The sequence below is a fragment of the Geotrypetes seraphini genome, chromosome 1 (genome assembly GCF_902459505.1).
Source record: "Geotrypetes seraphini chromosome 1, aGeoSer1.1, whole genome shotgun sequence".
NCBI lineage: Eukaryota > Metazoa > Chordata > Amphibia > Gymnophiona > Dermophiidae > Geotrypetes > Geotrypetes seraphini.
Window position 1 is genome coordinate 417,576,754 of NC_047084.1, and position 25,635 is coordinate 417,602,388.

The 25,635-nt window shown below is 43.2% G+C and overlaps 1 protein-coding gene across 12 annotated transcripts in view; it reads right to left on the reverse strand.

Moving 5' to 3' along the window:
- Positions 1–25,635, reverse strand: part of PTPRD (protein tyrosine phosphatase receptor type D) — a 1,247,124-nt gene that overhangs the window by 73,667 nt on the left and 1,147,822 nt on the right. The window lies entirely within an intron of this gene.

Here is a 25,635-nt window from a genome sequence, read left to right on the forward strand (position 1 = left end):
TTCATAAAGTATATTACAGTAGACTCTCTGTTAACTAGAACTCAAGCAACCAGAACTCTCAAACAACCAGCAAAAAGAAATATTATAACACTTTAAATGAAAATAAAATCAATTTCTAGTGGAAATTTAAGTGTGAACTTGGCACGCCATACCTGAGTACGCCCACACTTTGCCGGGTTGGGCCCATGTGCCTAAGGCCCTGTCCACAGGAGGGGCCTAAGTCTACTGGGCCTATTCCGGTTGGCCCAGGAGCCTCAGGCCCCACCTGTGGACGGGGTTTGAGCTGCCTGGGCCAATTAAGCCCTAAGGCCAGCCATTCAACGGATGGCTGGCCTGCCGGATGGACGGGCTTGGCACCCATCTGTCCGGCCACCGATTTAAAGTTAGGGGGGAATTGGGGGTGAGAGGATCGAGGGGACGGGGTGGGGGTGCGTCGAAGGCAGGAGGGGCCCTGGGATCCCTCCTGCTCATATTTTAGTGGGGGTGGGGGGTAGTGGGTGTCGCCGGGCCAGGAGGGCTTGGGCTTCCTCTTGGCCCGATCGGATTGGTTGGGTGGGCAGTCGCCGGGCCAGGAGGGCTTGGGCTCCCTCCTAGCCCCATCGTAATCGGCGGGGGGAAAGGGGGGTTGGGGATCACCAGGGCAAGAGGGCTTGGGCTCTCTCTTGCCCCGATGCTGTCAGGAACAGTCGGGGTGTCGCCGGGTAGGAGGACTTGGGCCCCCTCCTGCTTGATCTTAATTTCCGGGGGAGGGATGATAATTGCAGGAGAGATGGCTCATCTCTCCTGCCGGCGATGGTGATTGCCCACCCTCCTCTGAACCACGACACTTTGGGGTGAGGATTGCTGGCAGGGGAGATGCCCTGCTGCGATGCTCACCCCGAAGTGCTGCAGTTCGGAGGGGGGGTGGGCGATCACCATTGTGGCAGGAGAGATGAGTCATTTCTCCTGCAGAGAACATTGCAGTAGGGGGTAGGTAGGTTGCTGGGGCCGCTGAGCTGCAGCGATCAGCTCAGCGGCCCCTTTTCGGCACTTATACTTATTTTGACTTGGTCTAAATCAAAACGTTTAAGTGCCGACTAGGCAACCTGCCTAAAGTTTTGGTTATACCTGCTGCATGCCTAGGTCTAGGTCGACCCACCTCCTGCCCTTTCCCCTCCTCTAAAAACGCCTCTTTTTGCTCTATGCGTTTAGAGGCACGGGAAAGGCCTAAGCTAGTTTTAGATAGGTCTAAAACCAGCTTTGATTATGGGTACTTGGATGATCAGGCTTTTTGATCGTCCAAGTACCCATTTAGGCCACTTTTTAGACTTTTTTTTTTTTTTATGAGCCCCAGAGTCTTTAGTGCAATACGTAAAAGGACATGCAGGAATATATAAACATCACTGGCAAGTACAGAGAGAACAGCCATTTCACAAAAGAACTATGCCAAGGGGAAAAAAAAGGAAGGTTAGGTTCTTACCTCGATAATCTTCTTTCTAGTAGAAGAGTACAGTGGGCTTGACAATTGAGTTTCTTCCCTTCATCTGCAAGGTTTGCAGAAGGCATCATCCCCATTTTTCAACTCCGCCTCCCTATGTCACTGGGAAGTGCCTCAGTTCTTCAGTTCATACCAAAACAATGGATAATCCCTAATAAGGAGAAACAACAAGGAAGGCTCGAGGAACTCCCTGGCAATTCAAGTCTTTTCTACTCTGCAACAAGAGCAATTAATTAAATCAATGGTTACATATCATAAACAGAGGTGAAACAAAACACCAGTACTAACATTAATGCAGCTCCTATAGCCTTTCTCAAATGTTTTGCTATAGTGCTAACAGATAACTCTTCTTACTTGTTTGGTTTTTTTTGTAAATCTTTATTCATTTTTATACGTACAATAAGTGTGATAATACATAAACACATTTGCACATTGAGAATAACACTTAATATTCAGCAATAATACCAATCATAAAATCTTATCTCCCTCCCTTACCACCCCTTCATAATAAGTAATAAAATTACTTTATATAAGATGTTATACTTAAAATCCACCCTCTCCCTGAAAAATGAACTTTAAGAATATTTGGTGTGATATTTATTATTTGTTTAACAGAAGTACATCAAACATTGTCATTCTCACTTGGTCATTCACAGACAAGCATCTGGAGACATATGGGTGTTTGAGTCAGAAAGCAGGCTAACATAACATCTGACAAGACGGGCCATCAAGCCTACTGTACCCTTCTACTAGAAAGAAGATTATTGAGGTAGGAATCTAATCTCTTCTAGTGTAAAGGATACAGTAGGTTTGACAAGTGGGATGTACCAAAGCAGTCTCCAGAGTCTATGGCGGGGCAGATGAGCCTGATGTGAGCACCAAGGACCCAAAAACGATGCCCATTTGTGCTGCTTTGCAAAAGTATAGAGGGTAGACCATGTAGCTGCCCTACAGATCTCCTCAGGTGGAACTGTCCAGAATTATGCCCATGAAAAGGCCAGGCTTTCAAAGAGATTGATGGCTGTTTATTCCAGGTAATGTATTCAGACAAGATAGCCATGTGAATCCTTCTGGAGATGGAGGCCTTCGAGGCAGGTTTTCCCTGTATGCTAAGGTTGGTTAACACAAAAAGATGGTTGGAAAGACAAAATTTGTCAGTCACCTTGAGAGAAGGACTCTCCTGACATCCAGTAATGCCAAGACTTTGACCTTTTTTTATGCCTGTGGTATGGAACGCTGGAAGTCAGATTTCCTGATTTACATGGAAGACTGAGATCACTTTTGGTGGAAAGAAAGGCACTGTGCATAGAGACAAGCCTGCCTCCGTAAATCTGAGGAAGGTCTCCCTGCATGATTGAGCTTGGAGATCCAAAACCCTTCTCGCTGAGGCGATAGTCACCAGGAAACTGTCTTTACTGTAAGATCCATCAGTGACACAATCTGTAGGGTTCAAACAGAGTATTACAGAGGGCCTGCAAAACAATATTAAAATTCCATGTAGTAAATGGTTGTCGCATGGGAGGACACAGCTGCAATGCTCCCTTCAGGAACCTAGTTATGTCAGGATAGGAAGCAAAGAACCCTTTCTCCATTCAAGCTCAAAAGCACGAGAGGCTGGCTACCTGCACCTTGAGAGACCCAAACTGCTAGGCTATTTTCAAGACTATCCAGAAGGAATGGAAGGATTATGGATATGGGAGCTGTGTATGGCTCTACCATCTGATCATCACATCAATGCTGAAACATTTTCCAGTACGTAGCATAGTCGGCTTCTTGGATCGTAAAATGGTAGTTATGACTACCGCTGAGTATCCTTTCTATGCTAAGGCTGAGCGCTCAAAAGCCAAGCTGTAAGACCAAAGCATTCCAGATCCTCCAGGGCAATTGGGACCTGTGACAGGTGATGGCAGTAAGAGTAGCTATCTGCCACGTTGAACAGAATCCCCAAAGAGGGTACTGGCCATATGATGTGTTGGGGGGAGGACAGAGGAAAGTGAAGAGAGAGAGAGAGAGAGAGAGAGAGGGTGCTGGTCATATGGTGTGGGGTATCTGGGCAAGTTTGTTAGTATTTTATGCATACTAATTTTCAGGTATATATAAATAAATATATATGTATTTGTGGTTTCTGAGCATAATGGCTGCACAAGTAAGATATGCTGTTACAAAATCATCTTCATAGAGTTCTTTGCACTCAAATACATGCTACAAAATTGGTTGGCCATCAGTGTGCTTAAACAATTAACTGGTCAATATTCAGCCCATGGCAGTAAGGAGTACTGAATATCTGACATTAATTATAACCGCACTGGCTGCCAGAGCTTATGGAGGTCCTGGCCGATATTCAGCTGGGATCTGTATAGGACACTTATGTTAACAGTGGCTGTGTATCATCCAAGACCCATATAAATGCTTTCAAGTGCCTCTGCCCTTCCAATTCTCCATCTCTCAGTTCCAATCTCTCCTCCTACCTCCCCCTGAAGAAAGAAAAATCCAGCCCCAAGCCCCCCCTCAAAAAAATTTCCTGTAGATCCTCTCAGGTCTACCTCAAAGTCCACAGTAGTCTCGAGGGGGGTGGGAGGAGCAGTGACCTATAAAGGCAGGACTGACGCTCACTTACTCTTGCCCATTGTTTGCTGCAACTCCAAGCAGCAGTCTGCCCCTAGAGGTTGCAGTGGTCATTTTGTTTTCTTGCTGTCTTAAATTTAGCTGCTTATTTCACTGGTTCACGATCTGAATATAGCTGCTAACCAGTTAAGTCCCAGATCCTTTCAGGTCCTACCCAAGCTCTGTCCACAGACCTTCCCAGCTTTATCTGGAAAGTGCGGGGTAGTCTTTGTTGATATTCAGTTGCACTGTCCTTTTTAAGTACCGTGAATAGCAGTGGTTAGGCAACCGCTTAAATTCTTTTAAATATTGGGCAGCAAATCTTTACTTGGAAAATAGCACTTAACAACATTGTGCTACATTTTCTTTTACAACAAGCAATGGAAAATAGCCTCAACAGTGTGTGAATGCTATTGGCCTGCATGCCAACCCATAAATAATTTCTATATCTTACTAGCATCTTTTTGTTAAATAACCTGATGCCAGGACAAAACTATCAGGTATACTGCTAAACTGATCTGGAACAATTATCTTTTCCTCATGGTTCAGCTTACTTGCTGCAGATCTATATATAAGTAAGCCTGGTGCATGGGGCTGGCTGTGACTGTTAAACACAGATTAGGAAATCATGTAGACTTCAAAAGGCAAGAGAAAGAGAAAAAAAACCCCAAAACACAAGACCTAAAGCAAGTCTCTCAAGTATCAGCCAAAGAGAGCTGGCATAAGAAGATGCCTTGGCTAGGCCTGACAGATCCATCACACTGATGCTAGCAGGGTAAATCTGCCAGCCCTGGGCTAGAGGAAACCAACATTTGATTATCCCCCTACTATGAACACCCTCCAGTGTTGGCACGCTGAACTGCTAACGCTGAAGCTTTCTATTGCCTTTGGACCAGGGATCTAGCCATCGGCGGGCCATAGGGACCTGTGCCCCAACACTTTTGGCTCAGGCCCCCTCCACCACCATCACAACAGCCAAGCACAGAACATCAGTATTTCCTTCTATTACTCACAATTGCCTGGCTTTGTGCAAGAAATTCAAACTGGGTCCACTCAGCAACACATATAATAGCTGGAGTCCTTCCTATGCTTGGCTTTCCTTTTTATAATTACCTGACATCAGCTGTTGATGGGTCAGGAGTTAGTCCCTGCTACAAATAAACCATATACCTAAGCTAGACCCCCCTATAAATAAACTATATACAGTACCTCTGTTCCTTGCATTTGTAGTCTGTTGTTCGTGTTGAGGTAAGGCTCCTGTGTTTAAATAAAATTGCTAAATAAAACAAAAGATTCCCAGGGCAAAGTTGGTCTCCTAGCTCTGGAGTGCATTATAATATATAAATAAAAAATCAGCAGCTCATCCAAAGCCACAAGGGTAGGATTATTCCTACTCTGAGTCTTGCAGCTTCCCTCCAGAAAAGAAAGGAGAGTGAGGTCTTGTACTGGCCAGGCTCCCCTGGGAGAAAGTGGATAAAACAGGAAGAGACAGAGAATGTAATTTGTGTCAAGGCTTGGTCTGACAGTGTCCAAGAGTGCTCTGCTCTGTCCCCTAACCCTTCCTAACTATACCAGGGTTCTGGTAAAACTCCTCTTAAAGCTTGCTCTACATAGGGCTCTTTATTATCTTTGCTTGATGCCTTTCCACATCTAAGGCTGCTCTGTTTCATTTAAAATGATGCCAGGAGAATACAGGATAAGGAAGGACAGATGTTGATACAGGGGGGCGGGGTGAGCAGATGAGAGAGAGAAGGAAAAATTATGTTCTTACCTGTTAATTTTCTTTTCTTTAGACGCAGCAGACAAATCCAGAGACCAATGGGATAGCCAACATATACCCGCAGGCGGAGATAGAGAAACTGAATAACAGGTGGTCCTATTGGCTGGCACTCCTCCTTCATTTCCAGTATAGTTCCTTGCCCAAGCATCCATAACCATTAAAAGGCACAGCATGTAAAAAACTCCTTTCCCCTAACAAATCTCAAAAGGTAATAATACAGAATAAAAGCAGCAAGAAAAACAAACTTCGAAAGTTGCAAAAGAAAAAAAACGAGTCAATATCCAGAAAGGGTGGGGCTCTGGATTCATCTGCTGCGTCTAAAGGAAAGAAAATTAACAGGTAAGAACATAATTTTTCCTTCCTTAGCAACAGTAGCAGATGAATCCAGAGACCAATGGGATGTAGCAAAGCAATCCTCAATCTGGGTGGGAAGCAAATGCCGCCTCCGCAACAACCGAAGAACGAAATGCATTCTCCGCATGCGCCCCCACATCTAACCGGCAATGCTGAGATAAAGCACTTTCGTAAGACCAAGTAGCAGCATGACAAAACCCCTCCAGGGAAAAAACCTCTGGACCGAGTCCAAGAAGTAGCCATTGCTCTGGCGGAATGGTCATGAAGTTCTTCCGCCAACCGCGTCCCTGCCAGTAAGCAAGCATAACGAATGTCCTCCTGGACCCTTCGAGCGATGTAGGCTGTGGATGCTGCCATACAGTTGAGGTGGCCCCTGAAGAATACAGAAAAATGATATAAACGACTAAAAGACGCGAGAAACCTAGCTCGCGGAGAACGCTATGTGCTAACAACAAAAAAAAATGCAGTGAAGAAAAGCACGCCTCTCCATTTCACCTCCCAGGAAGAAGGAAGGAAAAGTGAGAGGGGCATAAAAGAAAGGAGGACACCGCCTTAGAAAGAATTGTGGTACTGTCTGAACTGACACTCCAGAATTTATAAACCAGAAATAGGAATCACCGCCGAACAAGACCTGCAACTCAGAAAACCGCCGAGCTGAAGCCCTGGCCAGAAGAAACCCACAGTGTAACGGCAAAGCCATTCAGAGTTCAGAGTCTCAAAAGACAAGGATGAAAGGAATCCTTCGGGAAACCGCGAAGAAGTATTGAAGAAGTACCGAAGAAGTACCTCAAGACAGCACCCCGGATAGGGTGTTTGAAGAGGTGTACCAATATACTATACTCCGATCAGGAACTGAACTACACGAAGCAGAGAATGAAGAGAAGAGTGAGATACATAGCCCTTGTAACAAGCCAAGATTGGCACCTGAAGCTGAAGGGAATTGAATGCTAAGCCCTTCGAAATATACATGTGCCACAAAAGAAAGAACATAAAACAGAGTACTCTGGAAGGGTACAAATGTTGAGAAGTACCCAAGAAAGGAAAAACTTGCAAAAGGAAGCATAAACCACAGGTGAAGATGTCCATATCGCCTGGATAAGAGAAGAAACAACCTTACATGCCAGCCATAGCTTTTCAAAAGCTAGGTCGAAATATCAGAGTAGGATGAATATCCACAGTGATTGGACCCTAGGTGACCAATCCGGAGATAACAGGAATTCCAATAGATCATCCATCAAAAGACTCATCAGACCCACATAGCAAGGATGGCGCAGCCAATCCTGAGATTCTCTAATCACTATGCCTTGAAAGCGAGCCGGCAAAGCCATCCAATCATTAGCCAGGGGAAAACCGGAAAAAGAGAAACCAGAGGCGAGAAAGAAGCAATGCTGCTACCCCCTCTGACTGCCACGCCCTGCATCTGCTGAAGAAGCTAGGAAGTTTGAATATCGAGACGAGGTGATGAAGTTCTAGCTCTAGCACTATACAAAGAACTGGAACGCCTGAGCAAATAGTTCCTAATGTTCAGGATGTATTACGCATTACTTCTAAAGCACTGAAAGGAGTACACAGCGCTGTACATGTTAACATATAATAGACGGTCCATGCTCAGAAAGTCTATCTAAACCCTTTTCCTGTCCTGTAAAATGATGCGCGAACAGAAGAGAAAAAAAAGATTCCACCCATGGAAGTAGAACAAATACTCGACACGCCAACTGAGTACCTCACATACTTCCTGGCTGCAGAGAAATACCACTGTCATAACACTGTCCTAAAATACCTTTATCGCCATTCCGGAGGAAAGGGCTGAAACTCCTGAAACGTTAGCCTGACCATGCAGCAGACCAGAAGAATGAACAAGTACTGAGTCTCCTCTTAATACCAGACTCCTTGCGCAGAGGACTGAAGGTACAGAGCCCCCCAACCCGACAGCCTTGGATGTGTGGGGAACTTGTGCTAGTCCAGGAAAGACCAAGGCATGCACCACCAAATTATAATGAGCCATCAAATTATAATGAGCAATGCTTGAGGAGCCCACTAGATACCACAATTGGAGCCTTGAAAGATCGGGAAACACTGGAACAAAAGCGACTGCTGGAGCGTTCTCATGGGAAAGCAAACCAAAGTCCCCAGTGGAGCCACCACCATAGATTCAAGAACCTGTACAGAATCCCATACTCTTGATCAAGGTGACTGAAGAAGACAAATCTGAGACTGCAATCTGTCACCCCAGTCCCTGGGAAGAAACATATTCCTCTCCAATGTGAACAACATCCCTTGATAGTCCAATAATCCGTACAGGAGAAAAGAACTCTTTGGAAATTAGAAGATACACCTCCAAAGAATGGAAGAAAAGAAGCACAAATAAAAGAGATCACCCGTTTGTTACTGACAAAGTCACCCGGCTGGAAGACATCCGAATCAAGCAGCCGTCTAAGAAAGAAAGCACCTGAATCTCCTGTTTGCACCAAAAGGCCACTACTGCCCTCATAATCTAAAATTGTCATGGAGCTGAGGCGAGGCCAAACGGCATCAGCCAAAACTGATAGCGCTGCCCAACGAGAGCTAAGCGAAGATAGTGCAAATTCGGACCATAGCGCAATTGCAAATTTTCTCATAGTTTTTCTCTGGAAATGTCTAACTCTGAGAAACTAATTTACCAGAATGAGATCCAGCTCCCATCCGATTAATAACCCCATCGTAGGCACTATGAAGTAAATTTAATAACTGCCCTAAGGCTAGGCCACACGATGTCTGCTTAAACCGAAAGCGCCACTTGAGAACAACCAAGTGGAGATACTGCTGATGTAGTGGCCACATGTGAAAATGTAAATAATCTTACAGTTCCCATTAGAAATATTCAACTTCGAGAAACTAAGAGACTCAAATGAAACCCATCGCTAGTCAGATGAATCCCACTTTTAAATTTTGGGCACCAGGAAGCAAATGGAACAACTTCCCTTAGGTCCGGAAGAGCTGAAACCATGGTCCCAAGCACTAGCAAACCTTGAAGACTCAACACACAGTGACACCAAGAAAGAATTTGAAATGGGAGAAAAGAATGCAAAGGCACAATCAACTGGTATAATTGGCAAAGTATCGTGACCTGTCAATATTATAGCTCCCTTTCCGCAAGAAAGCCAAAAGAGCTGGCAGCGGAAGTAATGACCCATACAAAGTGAAGCAGCGGTCAGATAACGAGCTGGAGGACAATCATAATTTCTGCAAAGAATAAAGGAACACTCCTGAGAACCAACTAGTCTTGCAATGTAACAATGACTATGATGGAAGTCTGAAAAAGAAGAGGAAACTGCGGCAGCTTGTGGTATCTGAAACCACATGCAAGTTGCTCCACAAACCAACCGCCCTTAAAGGGCAACCTTGTTTTTTTTTTTTTTTACAGTAACCAAGGCGGCCCATGCCCCTAGAACTGCTCCATATGTACAGGAAGTATTTCCACAGCACTACAAGACACACGCAGCACTGCACATAGGTAGAAAGATGAAGGAAACCACCACACAAACACAGCCTCACTTGTCAGGAACCCCGAGAGAGACAAAGAACTACCCGAATGAAACGCGGATACTCTCTGGCCACTTACTTCGCTGTGCCGCCTGCCAACCCATTCCGGAAAAGAACTGAGCGCAGGTGGCCAAACACAGGGAAGAATCTCACTTTGAAGTGCATGGAGACAGAACAGAGCAGGCCCAAGAAAAAAAGGCCGCCTCTCTGCAAGTGAAGCAGGGGGAACACACATACACACCAAACTTGACCACCGCAACATCGTTCAAAGCTGTGTTAACAGTACCGATGTGGCTGACTCCGAAAAGGGAGAAGCCACGGTACACTCCGAGAAAGTCAGCTGCACAAAACAACTCTCTGAACACTGTGGTGCAGGAGACCCAAGAGCGTGTCAGTTTCACGCCAAAATATGCCGGCAATGAAAACAGTACTGCAGAAAACAGACCCGGAGTCCCTCGCTGAAATAGAAACAAAAACAGCCGTGGCCTACCTTGTATAAAATACACCCTGGGGGAGGAAATGTATGAAAGGCACTTAGTTCTCAACAGCGTTGGAGAACCAGCGCGCACCACATGCACTCTGTAAAGACCCGGCTCCTGGACAGTCTTTGAAAAACACACCAGGAGCCGTCCTCACCTCCCCGAGGACACACCGAGAGCCACGCAATTATGCAGCGTCCCAAGGCAACACCGGGAGCCGTCCAATTACGCATCACCCCACTGGTCGCGATACTGCCGAGCAGAGTCAGCCCCAGAAATCGACAAATGCTGCAGCACCATCGCCAGGGAAGGAAAAGAAGCTCACACTTCAAATGCGCGGGAAAGCACCGGCTCCCTTAATCGAGTTTAGCCATTCACTGAAGTAACCCTGTAGAAACCAAATTCCACCTCACAAAAAAAACTTAGCGCTTAACAAAATAAATGTCCCGCAGTTCAAATACCAGAAGAATTAAACTTATACCCAGAACCTTGTGATTAGTGCCGGTAGAAGCTGGCAAATGCCGGTTGCACAGCATGTGCAGGGCAGAAATGTAACTGCAGTGTCCCTTTTTTTTTTTTTTAATAAGGGAAAGAAGAAAAAAATAGGGACTAAGGTAGACCCTCTATCATTGGAGAGAGGGTGAGGCAGGGACTTGGAGGGGGGGGGCCCAGGTGTAACCCCTAAAGCTTGCACCTTTCAGCCAGACACCCCTGTCTCACTGAAGAGAAAATCTCAACAGGAGAAATAGAACTAATATCTCACTGAAGAGAAAACTTCAACAGGAGAAAATAAGTTTCCAGCCACAGCCAGAATTCAGGAGCTAGTTGAATAGCAACCATCACCTGCTGGGAGATAGAGCATACTGGAGATGCAGGAGGAGTGCCAGCCAAAAGGACCACCTGTTATTCAGTTTCTCTATCTCCGCCTGCTGGTAGATATGGGCTATCCCATTGGTCTCTGGATTCATCTGCTGCTGTTGCTAAGGAGTGGGTGAATATGGTGCTAGGGATTGAAGGGGAAAACATATGTCAGTTATCACTGCTGTGTGTCCTACTGTCCTGGACAACTGCTGCTGGGGATAACCATTGTACCCTAATGTTAGTCCGATCCTTCCCACTCCCCCTCTCTTCTTTCTTATTTTAATCATCTCCTGTTTTTCTCTTATTATATATTGTAGTTCCTCTTATTCACTCTATTGTTTTATGCATGTTTTTATATGTTTTTAAAATTTTGTATGCATTGTTGTACACCACCTAGAATGGCAGATGGTACAGTATAAAAATCTTTGAAATAAAATTGCATTTAATTTTTTACCACTGATAAACCATCTTAACAGGCTTACTTTTGGGCAGGATATACAGTTTTAAAATACTTGAAACTTTATGTGCTCTAGCCTTGTACAGTCAGGCAGGTTTTTGGGGTATGAGGAAAGCTGCTTTTGAACACTTTGAATAGGAGAGAGGGGAAGAAAAAAGGGAGAAGGTGTGGCTCATACATGTATACCTACTGCCCAGCTTGTTAACCTTATGCCACCCCTCAAAAAATCAGTTCCAACTATATCTCTGTTTTGGTTTGTTTAACCACAGTAGTGCCCTAGGCCACCAAAGCAAGCTGAGGTGACTGATAACATTACCATGCGTCCTACCATTTCAAGATATTTCCCCGTCTTTACCAATGTTTTATCTATCCATAGTACAGAGAAAAAAAACCTAAGCGGACAACAGATCAAAGTACGGCATCCAACCTTGGATGGAAAGAGTTGCTAGTAACTTTTACTTCTTGTTCCCACTCAGACTTAAATTCTGCATAGGTTGCCCATATTTGAGTGCAGAGCCCAGATCGGCAAGCAAACTAGTTAACAAGCCACTAACAATCAATTATTGATATTAATTGGCACTAACTGGAGAGGAGTGGTAGCTTAGTGGTTAGAGCTGCTACCTCAGCACCCTGGTTGAGGGTTTTGATCGGGCATCGCTCCTTGTGACCCTGGGCAAGTCATTTACACCTCCATTGCACCAGGTACCATAGTTAAATTGTGAGCCCATCGGGACAGATTGCCCGGTTTAAAAAAAACGTTTAAAGAAGTTATCCTGCCATTGTATCGGGCGATGGTGCATCCGCATTTGGAGTACTGCGTCCAATATTGGTCGCCGTACCTTAAGAAGGTTATGGCGATACTTGAGAGAGTTCAGAGGAGAGCGACACATCTAATAAAAGGGATGGAAAACCTTTCATATGCTGAGAGATTGGAGAAACTGGGAGTCTTTTCCCTGGAGAAGAGGAGAATTAGAGGGCATCGAGAAAGTAGAGCATGAAGGGCATAGAGAAAGTATAGAGGGCAGATTCTTCAAACTTTCAAAAACTACAAGAACGAGAGGGCATTCGTAAAAATTAAGAGGGGACAGATTCAGAACCAATGCTAGGAAGTTTTTCTTCACCCAACGGGTGGTGGACACCTGGAATGTGCTTCCAGAGGGTGTGATAGGACAGAGTACGTTATTGGGGTTCAAGAAGGGATTGGACAATTTTCTGAAGGAAAAGGGGATAGAGGGGTATAGATAGAAGACTACTACACAGGTCCTGGACCTGTTGGGCCACCGCATGAACGGACTGGTCCGCACGATGGACCACTGGTCTGACCCAGCAGAGGCACTTATGTTCTTAAAACACAACCCAAAAACCTCTCTGTAAACTGCCTTGGGTGAATCTCTTCATAAAGGCAGTTAATAAATCCCAATAAATAAATAGGACTTTCATGCAAATCTGCTTACTCCCTATTCTATAATGTTGTGTGCCTAAACTGTGTCTTGCGCAGCTCTGGCACATCTCAAAACAGTCATGCCACTCAATCGGAATTTGTGGGATGTGGTGCCTTTATCTGCAACAGTGGTAACACTGTGGCTTATAATGCATCAAATGTAATATAAATCAATGTTCAGAGAGAGCATTCACCAGTGAGCTTTTCATAAGCAGCATAAAATCTGTTTTACTACTTGGGATCTAGCTAGGTACCTGGGACCTGGGTTGGTTACTGTTGGAAACAGGATAATAGGCTTGATGGACCTTTGGTCTGTCCCTAAAATTTGCGGGGGTTCCATTTCAGGAGCAGCAGCGAATTTCAAAAAACCGCAAATGCGGTTCAGAAGCAGATTGGAGGCAGGAGAGGGCTGCAGGGGCGGCGGCGGGTGCTGAAAATCGGGTGCTGGATCGTTCTTAGTATTTTCTGACCATTTATTCTGGGAACTAAAGTCAAGTTACACCAATCTGGAGCTGCTTTGACATGCTATCTGGTGTGTCAAAGCAGCTCCTGATTGGTGTAGCCTGACTTTAGTTCCTGGAAGAGGCGGTCAGAAAATTCCACGAAAGACTGAGTCCGTGATTCGTGAACCACTAATTTACGGGGGTTTACTGTATGGCAATTCTTATGTTCTTATGATGTAAAACACATTTCCTTATCCCAAATAAAAGCAGAATTATTTGGGATTTTTTTTTCTATTTTTATAATTTATGCAATTTAACCACATGTACAGAAATCTTGAAGAAAAAGCCCTGTCAAAATTCAAATAAAGAAAAGAACAGTCATAGAATAAGGTCCACAACATTGTGGGGGTGGTGTAAAAGAGGTAAAACAGAGAACTTCTATAACAAAAAGTAAAAAGCAATACTCTCCAGGCTTATACATTTACAGCAGAGCTTTTAACTGGTAAACTAGACACCACTTTCCTAGTAGTGATAAAAGAAGACAGCTGAGACGTTTCAAAAAATACAAACTTCACTGACTTTAGTTTAACCACACATCTTCATGGGTATTTGAGGAAAAAGAGGGCCCCCCCCTAATTGAAACACTTCAGGTTTAAGCAACAAAAAGATCTTCCTACATGTCTACGTTTCTTTAGTCAAATCTGGAAAAATCCTTATCAAACCTCCTATAAAGAGAATATCTCACTTCTTGAAAAACAAATGAGGAAGCCAATCTCTATCAGCAGGGAGAGCAAAAGTCATACCCAAAGTGACAAGCATTTGTGACTGATCCTCAGAGGTTTCCAAGATTTCTGAAATATTCAAAACATCCATCTTTTGCAACCCTTAATCCAATTCTCCAGTAAATTGTGAATGTACCCTTAGTCTCCGATATATTGTGAATGTACTGTTGTAACCCATTCTGGGCTCCTGGGGAGAATGGGCTGTAAAACTGAATAAATAAATTTCCAAGCTGGGACCCTCCTGTTCTTTCATAGAGTCCTTCTTTTGAGTTGGGAAGTAATAAATTCACAAAATAGGTGGCTCATTTTCAAAAGAAACTTGTAGAATTTCTGTTAAATATTTTTTAAATAGGTCTCGAGTTGTAACCAAAGGCACTTTAGGAAAATTATTAACTCAAAGGTTACAAAACTTAGCAGAGTTTTCTAGATTCTCCACCCTATGTCTCAAATCTACATTATCTTCAATCAATACAGAATTAAAGAGTCTGCATATTCTTAATTTCAGTAGTACGTATGTTGCTCAAGAGTAGAATTATCATTCATCTGTTGATGAAATGTCTTGATAGATAATGCATTGCCTTGTAATGCTCCATTCATAGTAGAATGTTGTCCCCAGATCAGAAACTGCATTCCAAATTGTCTGAAGAGAAAATGTTACAGGCTTTTGGAGTACAATCTCTGGAAAAATCTAAGAAAGCTGAATCAGCCTGATCTTGGGATGCATTGGAAGGGGCCTAAGGCCCTGATTGGCTCAAAATGGCAATTTTGAGCCAATCAGGGTCTTAGGGAGGGGGAAGGCCTGTTGTTTGCAGCACGTGTACTGGTAGGCAGTAGGGAGTGAGCTTTCTTCCTGCCGCCCAATCTCTCAGTCTCACAAGGTCCTCTTGTGATTTAACAACTTTGAACAATGGCTAACGCGCCTTAGAAAAAGGACCCCCAAGTTTTTATGGATATTTACAAAAGTCCTAATGAAGGAAAACACTGCTGAAATAGCCATGTTTTCAGAAATTTGCAAAAACACATATAAAAAGAAGCAACACAAATCTCAACAGGCAATGGATTCATACAGATGGACCAATATACTATAAGTTACATGCTACAATCTTAGTATACATAGAGTGTCATGCATTAAAGCCTAGCATGCACCCTAAACTGATTAAAAAAACATTAGCATGTATGCACTACAATTAGCATGCTCGTGCCTGTAAACAGAAGAATGCAAGATTCAGATGACATTTTTGGCCAATCTTTGATTTTTAAGTTTTCTCAACTTTGGAACGATCTTCCGTTCCTTATAAGAAGCTCTGGTTCTCTTCTATATTTTCGTAAGCTTTTGAGAACTACTTTATTCACTAAAAATTTTGGAAATTAATTGTTTTCATTTTTTTTAATGGTTTATACAGTGGTACCTTGGATTACGAGCATAATCCGTTCCAGGAGCATGCTCGTAATCCAAAATGCTTGTTTATCAAAGCGAGTTTCCCCATAGGAAATAATGGAAACTCGCTTTGATACGTTCCCACCCCCCCACCCGAGGCCAGGGTGCTGCTCCCCCCCTGCTCGCAAAGTCCACCCCCACGTGATCCGACACCCCCTGTGAGAACAGGCACCCCCCGCCCGACCTTAACTCACCCCCCTCGTCTGGCACCGGCACGAGAACCGCTCCCCCCCCGCTCGCAAAGGCCTCCCCCCCACTCGAATCAGCCCCCCCGCGAGAACAGGAACCCCCCGCCCGACCAACTTTAACTCACCCCCCCTTTGGCACCGGCATGCAGCCCACAAGTGCCGGTGCCGCTTGAAGATCTTCTTCTTCCAATCTCTGCCGGCTTTGAGCATGCATCTGCGCATGCTCAAGCCCTTCTAATTCTTCCTCTCGCCAAGATTCTCGGCGAGAGGGAGAATTAGAAGGGCTTGAGCATGCGCAGATGCATGCTCAAAGCCGGCAGAGACTGGGAAGAAGATCTTCAAACGGCACCGGCACTTGTGGGCTGCGTGCCGGTGCCAAAGGGGGGGGGTGAGTTAAAGTTGGTCGGGCGGGGGGTTCCTGTTCTCGCGGGGGGGGGGGTGCCGATTCGAGCGGGAGGGGGTCCTTTGCGAGCAGGGGAGAGCGATGCCAGTTATCGGGGGGTGTTCGCAAATCGAGTTAAGAGAATGTTTCGCTCGTCTTGCAAAACACTCGCAAACCGGGTTACTCGCAAACCGAGGTTTGACTGTATTTTTTAAAGTTAATTATTGTAAACCGGGTCGAACTTTCTTAGAATGAAGACTTGGTATATAAAGCCAAGTATTAGATTAGATTAGATATGCATGTATGTGCTTCAGTGGACCTCTGCTAAAATAGCACTCTGTGCTCACCCTGCACTTGCCTACTACACCTTCAACCTGAATTCAAATCCCACTCTGGGATTTCTGTCAGGTCGCCAGCCTCCAACCGACTCAAACGTTCATCCACTTTTAGTCAATAAATGAGCTCCCAGACTTAGCAGGGGAAGGCAGCACACAAGCAAAGCCCCCTAAGTTATTCATATCTTGATACTTCCATACATACCTTTACCTTTCTAACTAAAGCTGACTTCCCTATAAGTTGCTGAAATGCAACATTTGGGTGTGGCACAACAAAGAAAAATGGGGAGACCCATTGATCCACAGTGAAAACAATTCACCAATGAAAACAAAAACAAAAACTGTGGATACAGATGTTTTGGAGATAATTTATTAAACACTGACATATAAAACCATGAAAATTCAATTAAAAAAGTACAATGATAAAATATTGTGATAAAAATCCAACCGGACCCTACACGGTCCGTGTTTCGGCGAACACGCCTTCCTCAGGGGCAAACTCACATATAAAGAATTGGACTGAAAACAGTCTATTGTCTTTAAACATGTGAGCAGGAGTTAAGGGCTCATGCCTAAATGGCACATAAAGAGTGACTTACATGATCCTTTATAATGGCATCTGGGCACCCAATTCCCGTTACAAAATAGCACTTATCCCCAAATTCTATAAAGTTCACTTTAATTTAGGTGCCTACAACGGCGCACCTAACTTAATTCATTAATAGGCTTAATTGGCGATGATAGTTGGCAGTTAACAACTCATAGGTGATATTAATTGGACTTAATTGAAAGTTAGGAAAGTAACTTAGTAGGCACATAGTACAAAGTGGTATGAACCTAGTCCAAAGTGCTTACCTGAAAGTAGGAGTGGTTAGGGGCAGATTGTTGATGTATTTTCAGGTTAGGCACTGTTGTGCATACAACTTAGACACATGTTTAGACCAAGAAAACATTGGCATAAATATGGCATGCCTAAAAGTTAGGATGCATCTAATGCTTCTCAGGTGGCACTAAGCGTGATTCTATACAGTACGCCTAACTTTTATGGAATCATGCTTAGCATCGCACTAGTCGGTGCTGATTTGTTTAGGTACCATATATAGAATTTGGGGTTTAGTGCCCACCATTTCATACTCATTTTGATACCTAAATGTTTGTGATTCAAATAGAATTTCCCTGAGGAGGAGAATTTTCGACAGGACAGCTAAGTCTGACTTTGGATGTTCTGAGAAAAATGTACAAAAGTTGGGTGGAGAAAATGTCCATCTCCAAACCCATAAGACTACCTTTTTTTTTTTTCTTTCAAAATTGGCACAGCTAGACGTTTTGTCAGCTTGATGTCTACTTTTTTTTTGAAATTATTAAAAAAAGGTACAAAACAAGCCATTTGCATGTAGGAGGGGCCAGCATTTTTAATGGACTGGCCACATATACAAGCCAACAGTGGGGCATCCTAGGGGATACTGCTGTAAACTTCACAATAAGGGTGCCAGGTACACATCTCACCATAACTCCTATACATTATACGGTGAGCCCTCCAAAACTCCCCCAAAACCTATTGTACCCACCTGTCTACAATAGCCCTTGTGCCTGCAGGTATCACCTACATGGCAGTACAATGGGCTCACACTTTCCACCACAAGTGTACTAGTTTGGATGGCATAAGAGTCTGGTTCCCCTTCTCTGGAGTCCACTGTACTGCCCACCAGGCTACTCCAGAGACCTGCTTGCAACTCTACTAGGATTGGCCATAGTATCTGAAGCTGTCATACAGACAGATATGTACTGTTTCATACAGATATTTTGGGAGTGGGAAGGGGTCAGTGACTACTGGGGGAGTGTGGGCAGACCAGTTTTTTCATCCATTCAATAGACATCTGGTCAGTTTGTGTACCTTTTTGGCCCTTAATCATTTAAAGAAACAGGTCTAGTCAAAATGTCCAGATTGTGCCATGAATGTTATTACCTCTGTAAAATGTCCAAGTGATAAGCCTGCTCTAATCCCACACAAAACACACCTCTCTAAAAAGCCCCCTTAAGATTTAGATGCACTGGAGACAAAACGACCAGACGTCAAAAAGTCAGTTTCGAAAACGCCCATTTGAACGTTTTGACTGGTAAGGCATCCAAGTGCCCCTTAGTGTTTTAAAAATTGCCAGAGGTTTTTCTTAGAGTTTAATTTGTCTTATTCATTTATTTTATGTATGTATATGTTTTATTTATATTTATGTAAATTTTATCTATGGTCTGCTAAGAATTGTAGCTTAAACGGACTCAAACTTTTTAAAAATAACGTAATAAGAATGTGATACTTAATCAGAGACAGACGTTAGATGCTCACCCTGTGTTAAAAAAGGCGGGCATTTTCTTGGGGGTGGTGGGCACTAGAAGCTGCAGTGGAGGATCAGTAACCAGTGCTACCACATTTCCTGCGACAGTGTATTGTGCTACTGGACTGCTGGTAGCGCAGCTGCGAATAACGCTTTTTCTCAAGGTGGTGGTAAGCTCAACTGTGTTACTGGCAGTCAGAAGAGCTAGCACATGGTAAAGACCAGCCACACTTCCTCCCACTTCTATTATGCTTAGACCCCGCCCACTTCCATATCAGGCAGCTAATGCAGCTTTTTATTGCAAAGTTCCTTCTTTTATTGCAGTAGATAGTAGCATGGTCCTGCTCTACTGCCTACTGTGCTGATAATGCTATGTATGTTCTTTCATGCAGCTTAGTAGAAATGCCCCTCAATGTCCCTTTAATCAAAAGGAGATTGAAAAACAATCACCTTCTTTAAGTTAATAGCAGTAAGAAGCAAAGGTAGTAATGTATTATTATTTAGTTTGATTTCAACATTTGACAGTAATCATTAATGAGTCTAAATGAGATTTAGAGCCAGTCCATGAGAACGCTGCATCAGACATCAGAGGTTTCATTATATGCTCCTTTTATTCTAGAATCCCCACTGTGCACCATATTACTGTGGTAAAATATATTTTCTCTAACTCTCAGTGTCATTTGTGTCTCTTCTTCCACCGTCAGTTCCTCTGATGATATTATATTTCAACAAAAATACTGAAGGATTCCTTAGGCATCCAGCAAGGGGAGAAAAATTTAGAAGAAAAAAAAATTGGCTGATTAAATCATGGCTTCAAGCACACCGCACTTTTTTTAAAAATTTAAATAATGTGGTTATAAATTGTGGAACTAAAGCCTGGCAAGTAAGCTGAAGTCGATAGTACAATAAAAAGGTATTGAGTACAACTGGCTTTCTGACTTTTATTTTTATGAATTTAAGGAGCCTATAATACATGAAGGAATAAGGCTCCCATGTTAATGGTAAAAAAAATAGCTTAGTGCAGTGGTCTCAAACTCAAACCTTTTGCAGGGCCACATTTTGGATTTGTAGGTACTTGGAGAGCCGCAGGAAAAAATAGTTATTGTCTTATTAAAGAAGTGACAATTTTGCATGAGGTAAAACTCTTTATAGTTTATAAATTCCCTTCCCCCCCCCCACCCCGAAGGCCTGCATGTTTCCCCCTTCTTTGCAGTGTCCTCCAGCTTCCTCCCTGGTCTCCTGGTCTTAGTTTCAGCTAATTACGACAGCCTGCAGAGATGATTGCCGGTGCTGTAGTGATCCTTGCAGGCTGCCATCGTCCTCCGCTGCATGTTCCCTCTGCCGTGGTCCTGCCCCTCCTCTTATGTCAGGGGCAGGATCGCGGCAGATGGAACGTGCTGCTGTGGACGACGGCAGCCTGCAAGGATTGCTACAGCACCGGCGATCCTCCCTGAAGACAGCAGTAATTATCTGAAGGTAAGAGAGGGAGGCCAGGAGGGAGCTGGAGGACATTGCAAAGAGCAGGCAGCATTAGTACAGACAGCACTAGTATAGACTGCGGGCTGCAAAATAGTACCTGACAGGCCGCATGTGGCCTCCGGGCCATGAGTTTGAGACCACTGGCTTAGTGCAATGGTATTCACTCTTAGTCTATGAGGACCACACATGGGTCAGGTTTTCAGGATATATTCCTGATACATATGTACACGAAAAAGACTCATATATAACAGCGGTAATAGGCATTCAAATCATTCCAATGCATATTCATCAGGGATTTTCTGAAAACCCAACCTGTTGATTCTCGAAGACTTGAATACCACTGGCTTAGTAAGTAAGGGTGGGATACAGTCCAAAGCAGTTTACATTTATTATATGTGCTTACTTTCTGTGTCCCTAGTGAGCACACAATTTAAGTTTTTTGTACCTGGGACAATGAGGTTAAGTGACTTACCAAAGATTACAGGATCACAAGGAACTGCAGTGGGAATCCAACCGAGTTCTCCAGGTTTTTAAGCCACTGCACTAACCATTAGCCCACTGGTACCTTGAGACCTGCTAAAAAATACTATTACTCCTTACTTGGGAAAGAAATAAGAGGAATATGGGAGAAACCTAATCTAACTTTCACCTATTTCAGCTTCTCTAAATGCATCCCACAGCCTCCACTAGTTTTCCTCTGCATATTGTTGCCAGTCTCCAGCATAAGGCTCTCGGGGATCATATTTTCCTTATGTGTGAATTAAGAACATTGAATGTTTCAAAAGGTATACATCCATTCACCAAAATCAACAATATCATTTAAGAATATCCTCTACATCCATGGAAACATTAGCATGCACTTTCCTGAAGACTTCAAAGACAAGGAGATTTCTTACGTTTGAATGTGACATGGCTGGCTGACATTTATATTTTACCACGGTTACACAGACGAGACATTACTCATTGACCACAGAGATACAGAACTCTGGGTATTTTAGTTTCAGATTGCTGAAGAAACATTCAGTTTAAATCAAATTGCCCTAACAACTCTTCATTTGTGTTATTTATTTTGCCTCATTATTTTAGCAGCAGCTGCTTTTGTTCTGTAGTATCAAAGCCTGGTACTCCTGTCAAGTTGAAGGATTAGGTTTCTATAACAGAATGCATTCTTCCATGATCCTGAGGAACTAAGCTCTCTGCAACAGCGGAAACAACAGACCCCATTTGTGCTTTTTATTTTTTCATTATTTCAACAGCCTTTCAACCGCAGCACAACAAGATCAACACAACTGATAAACCTTTCTCATTTCATCTTTCCTCTTAACTCGGAAGCCAGTGTGGAAGATGATTCCCTGGTGCTCTGAACAAATATTAAACTTTTCGATCTCAACTGGGAAGCAGCAGAAATGAGTTTAAATGGTAGATATGAAATTTCTAGATAGGAAAGGGTGTTAAATCATTCTCCACTGCACTCCCAATCTATTCATATCCCAAAGAAAATGCAAATTCACAGCTACCAAATTCATAACAGTGCTGTGAACAAGTCTGTCCTGTGAACTTCTAAAAGCTAAGTTACTCAGCATTTCATATTCTGCTCTTTTCACTATTTTTCAGCATTATATCTGCTTAATTTCTCTTCTCCTCCCTGTTTCTTACTTAAAAAAACAAAAAAAGGACAAAAAACCCCTTCTCTTTCCTCTGTTAAATCATATTTCCTCTTCCTTTTCATAGGAATAAGGGTAAGACTTTATTAACTCTAATTAAATCCTAGTGCCTATAGCACAGGGTGACTAAAGTAGGGAAAATCCTATGTTTTACTGTAGCCACTGATTTGGTATAGAGCCTGCATTTCTGTTTAAAATCCTGTGTTTTAGGGTGGTATAGAGCCTGTATTTCTGACTTACTAGTTTTCAACCACTGTGTCTGCTGATTAGGTGGAGAAGAGAGGGGCTCTGATTTACTACTAAGGTTAACTGCATTATCTTTGGGATAGTGCTGTCAACAAGTCTGCCCTGTGAACTTCTAAAAGCTAAGTTACTCAGCATTTCATATTCTGCTATTTTCACTGTTTTTCAGCATTATATCTGCTTAATTTCTCTTCTCCTCCTCCCTGTTTCTTACTTTAAAAAACACAAAAAATAAACCCTTCTCTTTCCTTTGTTAAATCTTATTTCCTCTTTCTCTTCATAGGAATAAGGGTAAGACATATAGTCCCACCAACCCCAGGGACCACTTTTCATATATAGAGACCCAAATAATCAGGACTACTCAAATCAAGTCACTTCACAACCAATCAAGATGACCTTTATTCTATGCAATCACTGTGGTGCTTTAATTCCAAGACATACTATTTGGAGGCTTAAGGCTTGCCCCATCTGTCTTCAACTTGCTAGTATTAAGGAGAAGATCTGCAAACTTAAACAGGAATTGAATACAATTAAAGCAGCTTCCATCACTCCACAAAATCATACCAACTTACCACCTCTACCTCAAAGAATAAAACAGCCCAGGAATAAATGGGTCACAGTAGGCTCAGGAAGACTGCGACATGCAACACAGAAACATCCACCTTCACTAATATTACCTCTATAGAATTCCTTCACTCCACAAGTGCACTGCGATACTCAAGAAAACAGAAGGGAGGTGGGACTGGAACCAATGAAGGTAACTCAAGAGAACAAGCGTATACTAAGCACAAATAAAAAAGCCAAAATCAGAAAACTATTACTGTTGGGGGATTCCATCATCAGAGGCATTAACCTTGGAACACAAGGCGAGGAGACCAAAATAGTGGTCTTCCAGGATTCTCAGCTATAAGGAGTTCCAGGCAAATACAGACTATAATTAAGGAAGAAACTAAGGATTTTAACACTAATGTTGTTATCCATCTGGGAACAAATGACCTGGCCAACAACGCCATACTTGCAGCACATAAAGCTTTTCGGGAGCTTGGTGAGAGTTTGAAACCTTTTGTAAAGACTTTAGCTTTTTCTGAAATATTGCCTGCATATGGAAAGGGAGAGCAAAGAGTGAAAAACACAGAGGACTTTAATAGATGGCTCAAAGCCTGGTGTCATCAAGAAAGCTTCAGGTACATAGGAGGATGAGGAAATACATGGAAGGACAAGAAGCTATATTACACTGATGGGCTACATATTACTACAGCAGGAAAAAGAAACCTTGCAGAGAAATTTAGACAATATAGTTTCTAGGCACTTAAACTAGGTGGGGGTGGTGTATGTATGAAGGACAATTTAAAAAACCACCCACGGCAAAAGAAAAGATGTGATAGTAGTAAAGATTGCAACATAAACAATATCAGCAACTCATTTCTTAGCATTGCAACGGAAAGTGAAATGAAACAAAAATCCATACGAAAAAGGAGATTACCGCTGAAAAATAGCTGGAAAGCGATGACCACAAATGCTCGCAGTCTAAGTAACAAAGTTCATGATCTGCAAGCCCTGATGTTAGAGGCAGATCTAGATATTGTCGCTATCACAGAGACATGGTTCAGTGAATCACATGGATGGGATGCAAACATACCAGGATATAATCTTTTTAGGAAGGACAGAGATGGTCAAACAGGTGGAGGAGTAGCTCTCTATGTAAAGATCAATATCCAAGTGACCAAAATGCAAGGGACCTGGGGAGAGAAAGTAGCGATATGGATCGCTCTGAAAAGAGAAGATGGAACTTCTATCTACATGGGTGTAGTCTACAGACTTCCGACTCAATCGCAGAAAATTGATAAGGATCTGATTGTGGATATCCAAAAGTTTGGAAGGAAAGAGGAGGTTCTGCTGTTGGAAGATTTCAACCTGCCGGATGCGGACTGGAATGTTCCGTCTGCGGAATCAGAGAGAAGTAGGGAGATTTTAGATGCCTTTCAACAGGCTCTGCTCAGACAAATGGTGACGGAACCCACAAGGGAAAAAGCGTATTGGATCTGGTCCTCACAAATGGAGAAAGTATCTCTAATGTTCGAGTGGGTGCTCGCCTGGGAAGTAGCGATCATCAAACGGTTTGGTTTGATATAACGACTAAAGTAGAGAGTGGCTGCACGTTACTTAAAGTCCTAGATTTCACACGTACAGACTTTAATGCAATGGGAGAGTACCTGAAGAAAGAGCTGTTAGGATGGGAGGACATAAGAGAAGTGGAAAGACAGTGGTCTAAGCTGAAAGGAGCGATAAAAATGGCTACGGACCTTTATGTGAAGAAAATCAATAAAAACAAGAGAAAAAGGAAGCCGATATGGTTCTCCAAACTAGTGGCGGAGAAAATAAAGGTAAAAGAGTTGGCGTTCGTGAAATTAAAAAAAAACCAAGAAGAGGAGTGCAGAAAGGACTACAGGGTGAAACTGAAAGAAGCCAAGAGAGAGATACGTCTAGCGAAAGCACATGCGGAAGAACAAATGGCTAAAAATGTAAAAAAGGGAGACAAAAATTTTTTCAGATATATTAGTGAAAGGATGAAGATGAAAAATGGAATTGCTAAACTAAAAGATGCTGGGAACCAATCTGTGGAGAGTGATGAGGAAAAAGCAAATGTGCTAAACAAATACTTCTGTTCTGTGTTCACAGAAGAAAACCCTGGAGAAGGACCGAGATTGTCTGGCAAAGTTACAAGAGAAAATGGAGTAGATTCTGTGCTATTCACAGAGGAGAGTGTTTGTGAGCAACTTGAAAAACTGAAGGTGGACAAAGCGATGGGACCAGACGGGATCCATCCCAGAATACTAAGGGAGCTCAGAGAGGTTCTGGCGTGTCCTATTAAAGACTTGTTCAACAAATCTCTGGAGACGGGAGTGATTCCTGGGGATTGGAGGAGAGTGGATGTGGTCCCTATTCATAAAAGTGATCACAGGGATGAAGCAGGAAACTACAGGCTGGTAAGCCTCACTTCAGTTGTTGGAAAAATAATGGAAGTGTTGCTGAAAGAAAGGATAGTGTACTTCCTTGAAACTAATGGGTTACAGGATCTGAGGCAACATGGCTTTACAAAAGGTAAATCGTGCCAAATGAACCTGATTGAATTTTTTGATTGGGTGACCAGAGAGCTGGATTGAGGACATATGCTAGATGTAATTTACTTAGATTTCAGCAAAGCCTTTGATACAGTTCCTCATAGGAGGCTGTTGAACAAACTTGAAGGGCTGAAGTTAGGACCCAAAGTGGTGAACTGGGTTAGAAACTGGCTGTCGGACAGATGCCAGAGGGTGGTGGTTAATGAAAGTCGCTCGGAGGAAGGAAAGGTGAGTAGTGGAGTCCCTCAGGGTTC